The following is a 9860-nucleotide window of genomic DNA, read 5'->3' on the forward strand; positions in this document are numbered from 1 at the left end:
TGCAGAACACGATGTTCCATGTTAGCTTCACACACAGTGCGGCAAAAGGTACATGTGCAGGGGGCAAACCAAAATAAAGTTTTTCGATCCGTGTTTAAACCAGACAATCTTCTCTGGGAACGTTAAAATTCACCAGGTTCAAAGCTGGGGTTCTCCTGAGTTACCACGAGCTCTTTTTTGGCTTCTGTTTTTGCCCGTATTTTTTCGCGGAGGTGTTTTGTCTCACCCGTTGATTGGCGGTTACCCTGCTTCACTCGATATTGGTCACTGGTACAATATGCTACGGGAGTGTGGTGGCCAAATTCGATGCCTGCTTCCCTCAAAATATCTGATGTACTTCTTTTGCCATAGTTAGAGTGTCCCACAGCCACATAAATTTACCAAAAGGTAGGGTGGGCAGGCCACGTGGACGGCAACCTAAGTCAGCTGCGCAAAAACAGATGATAAGGTCCGCATACCTGTAACCCTATTACCTTGCAGTAAAGGTTCTCGCAGCGGCACCTCACAATTGTTCTCCGCGTTCCCAAGCTTTGCAGCGCTAACCAATACATCCACGTCCACATGGTCTGATTGGAGCATTCACTGTGTAGTGATTGTCACGATACTTTCACGTTTGTCGCCTCTTTTCCTGGACTTGACTACGCCTTTTTTTTAAAACGCCCAGCCTATGTTATTACGGTTTCTACTAAGAATAATGCATCTAAAAATGACAAGCCTTCTATAATTCACAGCAGGAGCATAAGGCGCGCGCAAAGTAAACAGAGACACTCGTGGGGTCGCGCATCCCCCTTACAGAAATTTAAAGCAATGTTTAGAAAAACGGAAGACTCGAAAACTGTCTTTCAATAATCTTGTACGTATCAGTCTAAAAAATACCAGAAAATTTGTGATGTGCGCTGCTGATATTCGCTGCGTTATCAGTTTCTGTCACTGCCTCACAATAGTTTCGGTTTCATAACCATCCACCAGCTGTTAGAAAATTGGGTATAACTTTTGGTCTAACTGAGATAAAAACACGATTCTTTCTGCAGAACATTTTAGAAAGTTTGGGGGTTCTCAAAATATCAGAAGAAAAAAATGTTAGTTTTTTTAAACTTCTTTTCAAAGGTGGTGACATGCCTTAATGGTCAGTTGAAAATTGCGAAAAAGGAATGGTTCTGGATAAGCCAATATACATGCATCGATCATGAAGCAGGAGTACAAGAGTATATATATATATATATATATATATATATATATATATATATATATATATATATATATATATATATATATATATTATCATTGATCACGAATCGGTATACATATTGTTCGTAAATGCACTTTTAGTGGGCAAAAAATCGTCGCTTCCGCACTTCTCTCAACCTTCTTTGGGAAGGGATGGTAGCTTTTTTTATAATTACCTTTTTCCGATTAATTGATTCTTTTCGTTTATTTTAGTAGGATGCCTAATCGTAAAACAAAATTGTGTTTGAAAGTTCATTCACGCGAGCTATGTATTTCGGTGGCTGAAACCTGCAACGGGAACCGCGAATCAACGCGCCAGTCAGAATTGGGTTCTCGTGCATGACGCCGGCTAAGGTACGTCCGATTGGGTCACAGATCTGATCGGACGTACTGGCATCTGGCATCGAGAGTTTCCTTCCTGCCCCCCTGACCCAACGTTACTAGATAGCCCCTGACCATCCGGACTCCGCTTCCCCAAGACCAAACTGAGTCGACACTCCTATAGCGCGTGTCAGCGCTTGTGTCACCCCATTGTAGGGTTCAACGCGCCGACTCAACGCAGGCGATGAGGCGCGCCATAGTGTAGGGCTCCGGAGAAATTTAGACCACCTGGGGATATTTAACGTGCGCCGAAATCTCGTACACACGGGCGATTTTGCTTTTAGCCTCCATCAGAAAAGCGGCCGCCGCGGTCGGTAATCGAACCCGCGACCTCGTACTCGGCAGCGCAACGCCTTAGCCACTGAGCCACCGCGGCGGGTCCGATTTGAACTAATTAGTTTAGTAAGTTTGAGAATTGCGATAAAGCTGAGGGAACTTTTATAATCGCTATTTGTCAGAACCAGTTGCTACCTCTTAAAACACAACCGAATTGGTATTCACCAATTTAGAAAACGGAGTCCCACTCGTGGCAAGCAGTGTGCAAAAGGTAGCGTTTCTCTAGCGGTCTGTATGTTCTCTCTACATTTTGTTTTCCCGCATTGCAAACCAATCCTTAAAGGAGCCATGAAGAGAAAATGCAAGTTGGTTTCATTCGAGAGATTTCGTGTTTTATAGTGCCCCCAGCGCTTGTCCGAATACAAACGGTGCTTTATTCACTGAGAAATTAAACAATTTAGGTCAAAATTTTGATTTTCCCGCTCAATCGTGCGTTTTCGTGGTCCCAAATGACATCACAGGAACCGACCGCTCTGCAGCCTAGAATACCTTCATTCACGCATCCGCCGTACAGGGTAGAGACACGTATACGCTGGCGCCGCCATTTTGGGTCGCTCGCTCGCCGCCGAAGCAAGTCATTGTATCAAAACCGCGCTACAATTATCGCCGCAACGCAGTTAACTGGCGAAGTTTGAATCATCTTATCTGTTTCGCGTTGCTCGGTCGAGTGGGAAACGAAAAGAACGACTCGTTGAGCACGTTGACCAATTGCAGCGGCACGGGACCGCTCAAAGGGTGTCTCCACCCTGTACGGCAACTGTGGCATCGAGGTGTCACGGCTCTTCCTCCATGTGTCACGGCCTCCGCGATCGGCGTCCGGCGGCGCGATCGCGGAGGCCGTGAAGGTGTTCACGCGTTTGTTTACGTTAAACCTAGATGGCGCCACCATACCGTGGCATGCCGTTTTGTGCCTTTGGTTTGTTTTTGGCCTTCTTTAACCTGACTTGTTTTTGTTCTGGGAGAAAATAGTTTCCTGAAACATTGTGCTCGCTCGACAAATATGGTCACGTAAGACACCGTAGCGTCAATCAATCGGCCAGTATCGTCTGAGACGACCCCAAAGCTCCGCAGTTCTGTGCAGCTAAACAAGCATAGTGCGCGCAGTACCAACATCAGTACGCATCGGTACTTCTATGTTTACATGTGCTTTCGTAACTTACACTGTTTGTCCCACCATTCTTACGGCTTTAAAAAGAATGTGCCCTAAATTTAAGCGCAAATAGCTCGTTCAGCAAGCTTACTCTGCCTAATTTGCGTTTGCTTTTGCCGCCCTCCGCCAATCGCAGAGCTGTCTCATGTGACATCATAGGTTCTGTCGCGGGAAATGAGCTAGTGGGTCGCATGGCCATTCCCTTTTTTCCTAATTATGTAGCTGATTTAGGCGAAGTTTACGTTAAAAGTGGTGTCAGTATGATTCTAATGAGGCAATCTTTTTAATGAACCAAACTTTTGTTTTCTCTTCATGGCTCCTTTAAAGGAGCCATGAAGAGAAAACAAAAGTTTGTTTTATTCGAAAGATTAGGTGTTTCATAGTACCCTAAGCGCTTTTCCGGAAGCAAATGATGCTTTATTCACTGAGAAATAAGGCAATTTAAGCCAAAATTTTAAATCTCCCGCTAAATTGCACATTTCGTGACGTGAACAATGGCGTCATACGAGCCGGTCCATGAAACAGATACTTAGTATATCGACTCCATATAGCACCCACACGCGGGAATCAAACAGGAACCGGAACTCGTGCCGAAACCGAGACGGCGGCCATTTTAAAAATACTAGTAAAACCTAGCGCACCCGCAGCCCAAGTCATGGAATCGCCTGATCCGGAGAACAAAACTCTCGCCGAGAAGCTCGGGCTTGCATTTAACAACCTCACACCACTTGAACGCTCAATGCTTCTAAGTGCACGAGCGGCAAGAGTTGTGGGATACGCGGTGGACGTGAAAGCGACCATTCCGCGATAGCCACAACAGACGAACGCCCAGCCGTCGGCACCGCTGCCTCGTCAGCCCCGTCGCGACGGACGAATACAGACTGGTACGTATGTGCCGTATTTTTATTACGGTTAATAATAGTTCAATTTCAGTACCAGTATCGCTTATGCCAGTTGCCCGGTGTCGTGTATGGAAAGCCGTTCGCGCGAGCTCTCTGCTCCGACCAGAAAGATACGAGCGTCAATGCGCGGTGTGTACGGCATTTTTTTCCCCCAAGGTCAGAGCGCTTTGACGGCGATTTGACGAAGTCGGCGACGAGCGCCAGCATGTCCCAGGAGTGAGCTAACGTAAGGACGAGTGTGCTCTGCCGTAATCATTTCCTCGGAAATGAAGCGAGCACACTCGTACTTCCTCTAGCTCTCTTTCTCCTCCGTTTGCAAAGTTCACAAAACGTAGCCACTTGCTTCGTCGAGGTTCGTCGTTGGGCAGCACATGAAAGGAGATCTGCTCACCGGCGGGGATGTCGCACTCCCTCGACGATTTGCCCGTACTACATGGGCATTTCAAAACGCAGCAACGAAATTTCATTGTAAAGTACTCGAACGAACTGAAGTTTTCAGTGGTTGTAAACTGGAAACGATCGAGCTCCTAACAACAGCAGCAAGCCAACACCATTCCGAAACTTCTGCGACGACTGTCACTATCTCGTCGCTGCTTGCTGTTCCTTACTCCCCTCGTTTCTATTTTTACCTTTGCTGTTTGGCGATATGACGGCCAACCTCCTGTGAAGGGATTACGATACCAAGCAAGGTCGCGGCTGTGCGTGCTGGGACGGTTCGTTGGCCCCGAAGAGCCTCGAACCCGAAAATTCGTCTGCGCGACGGTGGCGACGGCGAGATGTCGAGTTCGGCTGGCGGTAGTTTCGTACGCACTGGCATACACGCTTGCGTGTTTATTCGGAACTTCAACCGTTTACTCCACCGTTCTTAGTGTCACAAAGGAAAGTGCAGTATGTTTAACGGGCATATAGCTCACTATGCAAACTGGTAAGCCCTGCCTAACTTGCGTTTGCTTTTGCCGGCCTCCGCCAATCGCAGAGTATTCTCGTGTGACATCATAGGTTCTGTTGCGGGAAATGAGCTGGTGGGTCGCATGGTCATTCCCTTTTTTTCCTAATTATGTAGCTTATTTGAGCGAAGTTTGTGTTAAAAGTGGTGTCAGTATGGTTCTAACGAGGCAATCTTTCGAACTTGTGTTTTCTCTTCATGGCTCCTTTAAGGACCCCTAATTCGCAGCGCTATGTATACAGTGTGCTCCGTGAGTGAAACCCGCCGCCCCTCCCCCCTCCCCCTCCCCCCGCCGCCGCCGCCGCTGCGTTGAGTTTGTTGTCCCGCAAGCCACGAGAGAACCGTCGGCAGAAAGCTTTGCTTTAAAATTGCAATTGTTTTGTCACTATCATTTCGCAATACGGTGCAATCCTCTCGGCTGTGCGGTGGCAATCCCCGCAAACATCGCGCGCGCGCCGGTTCTGACTTCGCGGTACGCTGTAGCTGTTTTCAGTATATTTCAAGACATTGCATCTTTCCCTCTCATAGCCGTGCAGCACGGCCATGTGCGGCGAGAAAATATGTGCGCTCTGGTCACGGTAATAAGATGACAGCCTAAATATACTGCAACGGATTTGGATGTTTGATTGGTTGTATATTTAACACGCCGACGCAACGCAGGCGATGAGGCGCGCGCCATAGTGGATTGGATTGGATTGGAAAAGACTATTGGATTAGATTGGAAAAGACTATTGACAAAGATCCTGCAGTAGGCGGGGGCCGATTTACGGCTCCGCCTCAACGCGGCCTGACGTTGCATCTCCTTTCGGAGCCCATGCCTTTCAAGCGCGGTAGATCTGCTGGATGGCCCATTTTTGATCTATCTTGCTGGCTGACCCGATGGCTCCTTGAAGTTTCGCTGGATACTTCTCGAAACTGGCACTGTCCGGTTCGGTGGCACAGTCCCACATAACGAGCCACCGGTTGGCCGGTCCCTTCTTGCACACACTGCACAGGGCCTCGGGGTATTCGTCCGGGAACATCTGATGTAACGCTGCCGGTGATATGACCGACGCTGTCTGGAGTCTTTTAGCCACACCACTTCCTCGCGACCCAGAGACCGATGTGGCGGCGGGCACGCCCGTCTCGAAAGCCGCATGTTCTTGAGTGTTTCACCATAACCTCTCGCTCGGTCCTTGGTCTCCAACCACCATTCGCACTCGGGACGACTCTCCACATTGGGAGCGCGGTGAGTAATAGCGCGCGCCTCCCTGTGGGCCGTCTCGTTGTGGTTGGGTGTATTCGGAGAGCATTCACACGCGTGCGCAGGGATCCACCTTACTTCCACTCTTCTTTGTTCCTGCGCAACCACTCGTTCAATTACCTTGGCTGCCTCGTCACTGATCCGGCCGTTGGCTAGGTTTCGGACGGCTTCTAGCGAATCGCTTAGGACGGTGTCACACCACGGCTCGGCCATTGTTAGGGCGATGGCGATCTCCTCTGCTTCGGTTGCATTAATACACCGCATACTCGCTGACGTGGACACTTCCCCCGTTCTCGCATTGATGGTAACCGCTGCGTATCTGCCCTTTCCGTAGTCTGCTGCATCCACGTATCTCGTTCTCGGGTCACCGCTGTACTGCTCGGTGAGGTACTTGGCCCTGGCTCGCCTCCGCTCCCGGTTGTGCTCTGGATGTACGTTCTTCGGGATGGGACTCACCCGCACGTTTTCTCGAACTTTATCACAGAGCTCGTGAAGCTGCCTCCCCGTGACCTGATAGCCGTACCCCAAGGTCTCGAGTATGGCCCGGTCCGTCTTGGTCCCCGCCAGTCTCTCTCGCTGTGCCGCCAGCTGCGCCTCGATGAGCTCGTCCAAAGTGTTGTGAACGCCCAACTGCATCAGCCGCTGGGTGTCCGTTGACTCCTTCAACCCCAACGCTCGCTTGTACAACCTTCTGATCGTGGTGTCAATCTTGTTCTTAGTGGAGAGCTCCGGATTAATTTTGACCACCTGGGGATATTTAACGTGCGCCGAAATCTCGTACACACGGGCGTTTTTGCATTTAGCCTCCATCAGAAAAGCGGCCGCCGCGGTCGGGAATCGAATCCGCGACCTCGTGCTCGGCAGCGCAACGCCTTAGCCACTGAGCCACCGCGGCGGGTCCGATTTAAACTAGTAAGTTTAGTAAGTTTGATAATTGAGAGAAAGCTGAGGGAACTTTTATAATCGCTATTTGTCAGAACCAGTTGCTCTTAAAACACAACCGAATTGGTATTCACCGATTTAGAAAACGGAGTCCCATTATCGTGGCAAGCATGCAGTGCGCAAAAGGTAGCGTTTCTCTAGCGGTCTCTTTTCCCGCATTGTAAACCAATCCTTAACGTATCTTTTTTCCGTACGACCACTTAATTCCGTCGGGTGCGGGTTACAGGCCTGGAGGTGCTGTCGAACAAGTTAATCAAGCCGTGTGAAGGCAGCGCGCAATGTACGCTGAGCGGCGCCAAAACAGGCCCAAAACAACTTGCGTTAAATCAGACGACAAAGCCGTACCGCCCACGCTCTCGCCGGAGAGCAGGCACTTCCGCGCTGGGAACGCTGGGTTAAGGCTGACTGGCTGAATAAACTTTATTGAAGTAAAGATGGAGGAAAGGGGGAAGGGGAGAAAAGGATGGGAGAATCATATGTGGAAACCTTTGTCCAGGGCTCCAGTGGCTTCTGCTCCCGTCTTCGCCGGGCTGATTATGTCCTTTTGGATCTGTAAGTTGCGGCTGACGAGGGCGGCCTCCCATGATTCACGGGAAGTCAGTGGCAGGTTCTTTTGCTGTCCGGCCCCTGCCCAGACGTGTGGGCAAGCCCACGGGGCATGGAAGAGGGTAGCAGCCTCTCCGCATAGCTTGCAGTCTTCTGTGTAGTCGGGGTGCCGTTGTTGTAAAATATTCGCCCAGCGAGATTTATGTATGAAGGTATTCGTTTGAATCTTACGTAGCATCTGGGCTTCACTTGGTGTTAGTTCGCGATGCGGGATTGGCCCGCTCTTTTCTGGTCTTTTGTAGGTATTCCCCGTACGTAGTGGTGGTAGGGTATCGTAAGGCGTCAGTCACAGGGGGGTGGTGAGTGAAGTCGCACGCTCGCCTGTTCGCCGCCTCGTTACCCGGCAGTCCCTCGTGTCCGGGGGTCCACGTAATGTTGTGAACTTTCTCGAGGGATTCCGGAAGTACCTTTCTAAGTGCAAGTGGTATTCTTCCTGCCGCTAGCATCCGCACGGCCGCTTGCAAATCGGTGATGATGTTGAGGCCGCGGCCATTTCGTTCTCCCCAGCGAATCGCGAGAAGGAGGGCTCCGGTCTCCGCGTGCTTTGTGGTGGTGTTTCGCATGGTGATGCAGTCTATGATGTCCCCTTCACGAGTGGTCACGACTAATGCCGCCGTTTCTTCATCATACTTCGCTGCATCGACGTACACCATACTATCGTGATGTTCGAATTTCCTTTGCAGGAAATTGACCCTGGCCTTTCTTCTTTCTATGTGGATATCTGGATGCATGTTTTTTTTTTTGTTTTTGCTTTTTTTTTGGAAGGGGCAGCGCTTTGATGTGGGATCGTTGTGCAGGGTTTAGGTCTGTTTCCTGCTCTTGGCGTCTGCGATCGGGTGGATCGCCTACTGATGATGATGATGATTGATGACGATTGCTATTGGTTTCTCCTTTGAAGCGGGGTGATGACATGTCATCTCACCAAAAAGGACTTATATAACCATGTTTTACACTCTTGGTTTAATACTAGCGCTGCTTAGGGCAGACTCTAAAGCTTATCAGGCCCGAAATACTTTTTTTTTCCTGTTACAGGTGGTAACTGTCCTAGGCAATATTCCCCTCTCTGCTTTTCGTCCACCAGCATTCTAATCTTCTTTTCGTCCCCTCGACAGCCTTGAAGTTAACTTCCCGGTGATACCCTTAAATCCTAGGGCTTCTGGAAGCCCAATATTCCCTTCATGTAGATTTGGATGGATACCCTCACATTCTAACACTATGTGCTGCATAGTTTCTGTTTCTTTTCCGCAGACCATGCATACCCCATCATTTTGTGAATACTTCCCCACAAAACTCTTAGTTCGCAGGCAACCTGCTCTAGCCTCAAAAAGCAAAGCACTGCCCTGGGAATTATCGTAGAAATTTTCCTTTCTGATGTTCAATTTCTCAGCCCTGTACATCTCTAACGACGTTTTAGCTTCCATTTTTTCCCTTCATTTATTCGTTTCAATCTGCCTTGCCTCTTTTTTGGTTACCTTGGCTGTTTTGGATTCTCCACTGTTCTTTCCGTATTTCATCGTTAGCCTTCTAGTCTTTCTTAACCACTGCGTGTCCACGCTTTTCAAGTATAGGTACCTAAAAACCTTAGCTGCCCACCTTCGTTGATCCATTGCCCTCAACCTCATCTCAAAGCATATTTTACTCTGAGCTTCTCTAACATCAAACGACGCCTAGCCCATATCTCCCTGAACTGCTTCGTTAGTTGTTTTTCCATGCGCGCCTAAGGCCAAACGTCCTACCGTTCTCTGGTTTACTTCAAGGCCTGATAGGACGTCTGATTTTAAGCAGATTACAGCATTCGCAAACGTGAGACCCGGAACCATTACTCCTTTCCACATTCCTCTTACTACTTCATATTTGTTATACCCCCACAGAGCTCTATGCTTCATTATAGCTGCGTTTCGCTTTCCCTTAACCTTAAGTTGCTCCTCATGAGTTCTTAAGTAGTTATCCCCTTCGTTTATCCACACTCCCAAATATTTATATTTCTTCACTCTAGGTAATTCGCCTTGCTGGATAGACACTACGTCAGTGGTAGCATCATTGAAAACCATTATTCCTGATTTTTCTGCACTGAAATTTAAACCGAGGTCGGTGGCTTCCTGGCCGCTAATATTTATTAGCCGCTTC

This window comes from Haemaphysalis longicornis, unplaced genomic scaffold (assembly GCF_048455015.1).
Source record: "Haemaphysalis longicornis isolate Haplotype H1 unplaced genomic scaffold, Haemaphysalis longicornis Haplotype H1 scaffold_1, whole genome shotgun sequence".
NCBI classification, from domain to species: domain Eukaryota; kingdom Metazoa; phylum Arthropoda; class Arachnida; order Ixodida; family Ixodidae; genus Haemaphysalis; species Haemaphysalis longicornis.